This window comes from Zea mays, chromosome 6 (assembly GCF_902167145.1).
Source record: "Zea mays cultivar B73 chromosome 6, Zm-B73-REFERENCE-NAM-5.0, whole genome shotgun sequence".
NCBI lineage: Eukaryota > Viridiplantae > Streptophyta > Magnoliopsida > Poales > Poaceae > Zea > Zea mays.
Genome location: NC_050101.1, coordinates 37,420,443 through 37,424,243, shown reverse-complemented (window position 1 = coordinate 37,424,243; position 3,801 = coordinate 37,420,443).

The window sequence follows — 3,801 nt, the reverse complement described above, 5'->3', positions numbered from 1 at the left end:
AGAAAAGGGATAAAACTCAAAAGTCTATTATTAGTAATAAAGAAAATAATTATCCATAAAGATTGTTAATACATGTTTATCTATATTATACTAGATGAAACTAGTGTCATAGTCACTTACTCATATTTTCACCAATAATAACTCATAGTAGTAGTCATAATGGATTAATAAGTATTTACGCTTTAAGACGTATTTATGAGTATAAATGTGTGATGTATGAATGTGAATGTAATGATGAATGATTACCCCTGTAATGGTTTATGTTTATTTATTTGGCGTACTTATTCTTTTTGTATGTACGATACACAAATCGATGCTAGAAATTGACTGAGGTAGACGAACCAAACTTGTTCGAGGACGACCCACAGGACACTTTCAAGCAAGGCAAGTGGATTCTCCCCCTGCATATTCTATTTGTACCCAAGTAATGTATATAATAATGTTTACTTTTGGATATATTGCATAATTTGATGGGATTTGCCTAATTAAGGATTTCCTAGAATTACCAACCCTATTCCTTGAATTACCCTGGGATAAATGCTTTGCTTAGCAATTTTTGCTATTGCTCAATATGATGAACATGATGTCACTCTTTTAATGATAATATGTTTCAGAAATGGAGTTTTTATTATGATGTTAACCTGGTGGTTAAACAAGAACATTTTGTGTTAAATGGAACATGGAGTGACCACCCAGGATAACAGTGCAACCACGAGTGCTATCATGGCTCTGGCTTTGGTAATTAGCTCTATAGACTTAGTGCTTAGCAACCCTACCTGAAAGATGGGCAAGAGGGGGCGGCAGTGGTTTGATGGCAGCTCATGTTAACATGGGGTGGTAGTCTTGGCTAAGTTACCTCACCCAGAGGGCCATCAATACTGACGTGGAAACCTTAGCGGGTGGCTTTGTACTAAGGATATTTTATGAAGGCCTCATAATGGATCTCTAGTCATTCACCTCGGCAGTGTTTATGGGTCTGATCAACCCAGGCTAGATGGGATACATGGCTTGTGGGTAAAGTTGTACCACCTCTACAGAGTGTAAAACTGATATGTCAGCCGTGCTCACGGTTAAGAGCAACCTGAACCCTCAAATGATAATTGAACTTAAAGAAGTACAATAAATCGAGATCTGATGATCTACCAATGGTTTGCTTAAGTGGTTTCACTTAAGTGCTTTTGATATACTCTTATATCTTTGATTAATTGGGATACTTGGGATACACACTTATTAGTAAGACAGGTGTTGCTAATAAAATTGACCAACTAAAATGCTTATCGCTTATCCATAGCCTACCTTGTTAACTTGCATTAATTTTCCCCCACTTGCTGAGCCCCGACCATAAGTGAGCTCACTCTTGCTAATATTTTGATCAGAGGATGATGCTGAAGACTTCGTTGATGACGATGATGAGTTTTAAGTCTAACGATGCGCCAGTCACCTTCCCGTGGAAGAGTGCCATATTTAATTCTGCCCTACTTTGATTTTGATACTTGTCAAATATATAATGATTCAGATGATGTAATAAAGTACTCTACTCTCTTTACGTCTTTATTGCATTATCTTTTGATATATTACACTTGTGACGTCAACATATGTGTGGGAAATGGATCCTGACCCACATATGCTATGCATTTCGTTTTGCCCCTAGAACTAGGTGTGACAATTATACTGGGTACCCAACAGTACTAGAGGGTTATTGTGATGCATGGATATGTGTTTTCACTTTGAGGTGGTGCTATTTCATGGAAGTCTTGCAAGCATACCATCTTAACGAGGTCGACTATGGATGCAGAACTCACAGCTTCAGATACCGCTTCAGTTGAGGCTAAGTGGCTTCGTGAACTCCTTATGGATTTACCGGTGGTTGAAATACCTGTGCCGGCTATTTCTATGAACTGTGATAATCAGACTGTGATAATCAAGATAAATGGTTCTAAGGATAATATGAAGTCGACAAGGCACATAATGAGGGTTTAAAATATGTCAGGAAATTGAAAAACTCCGGAGTAATCGCGTTGGACTATGTCTATATGTCTAAAAATCTGATAGATCAATTTACTAAGGGGCTATCACGTAGTGTGATAATAGTGCATCGATTGAGATGGCCTGAGACCCACCTAAAGTTTATCATAGTGGTAACCTGTTCTATGTAATTGGAGATCCCGTGAATTAGAATGGTGAAACAAGCTAGTGGTAGACTGAGAGGAAAGACCCTTAATAAGGTTCATTTCAGATGCACATCTTTCATTACTATAAGGTAGGTTGGTGTTTACACCTTAATATGTTTCAAGTGGTTTTGTGAAGCAAAGATGTTGTCCTACAGAACATCTTTAGAGGAACATACCTATATAGGTTAACTGCTAGTCACAATTTATGAGATCTGGGTGGTCTCTAGATACCAATGAAAGGCTATGGAGTTTGACTTATATGCTCCAACCAGAGGGTATGCGCTCAGCAACCTAGTACTGGTAAAGAGTTTAGATGAAACTTATTCCACGCAAAACTGTCAATTCAAGGCCTAGTCCATTGTGCAGTTGTGGTCAAGTGTAGTCTTGATTCTAGGTGGATGTTCAACTTAACAGTCTCCATCGAAACACCAGTATATCAAACATTTGAGATGATGAGAGCATTTAAGTGTGACTTAGTATTTGGTGGGGATTGTTGAATTAATGTGGGTTTGGCGCATATTAATATTCAATAATAGTCAATGCTAGAGGCTCACTTTAATGCTACAGTGTATTAGTACTTTAGTACCATACCAGAAGTTCAAGGGACAATTCACTCAACTTAAATAGGTGGACTATTGGTGCATCTATTGAGAAGCTGAGAAAAGGATGAAGGACTGCCACACGCGCGCGCGCCGCCGGCCGGGTCGAGGCCGTGGTAGATCAGACCTTGATCCGAATATTCCTTCCTAACGGCTGCGTATTTTGCCTAGAGTAACGGATGTCACTAATGGCGACCGTTATTGTCATTAATGACAGATATTAACGGACGTCACTCATGGCGACCGTTACTATCATTGATGGTAGCTATTAACGGACGTCACTGATGGCGACCGTTACTGTCATTGATGGCAGCTCTTAACGAACGTCACTGATGGCGACCGTTACTGTCATTGATGACAGCTATTAACTGATGTCACTGATGACGACCGTTACTGTCTGTTGGCCTCCCTCTACGCGTGTATATATACGAGGAGGTGAGACTGCTTCTGGTTACGACAACAGTACGAGAGAACACACGACATTCTCAGACGCGTTGCGTACAGCCCATCCCCATCCCACCTTCTGCGAGCATAGACAGTGTGGGAGAACAGGCCTCCGAAATCGCCGTCTGCAGAGAGACACTTGCACGGGTGTACGGGCGATCAGGTTTTTGGGGAGCGTACTCGCGACTTCTCGCTTCGTCCGCTCGTCCAGCACTGATTAAGTTCCTCGTCGCCGGCACCGTTCGAGGGACTGCATTGCATACATATGCCTGCGTCGACTGCGTACGACTACATCGAACATACACACGAGATGTCTCGTGTGAATGGAGCCACTGATGCCTTGAGCATCGGTCCCTCCGCAGGGTACAATCTGTTCTTTGCATTTGTGGATATTTTATTGTTGTTTACTGCTTATGTGAGTAGTGATACACATATGCACATACATGTCGTCACATACATCACTATGATTTTCTGGATTAAATTAAAACAGAAAATGCCTATTTCTCTATTATAACAATATATATATATATATATAGAGAGAGAGCATTATGCTTCCTTTGTAGGTTAATTAACACGTTTTAATCCTA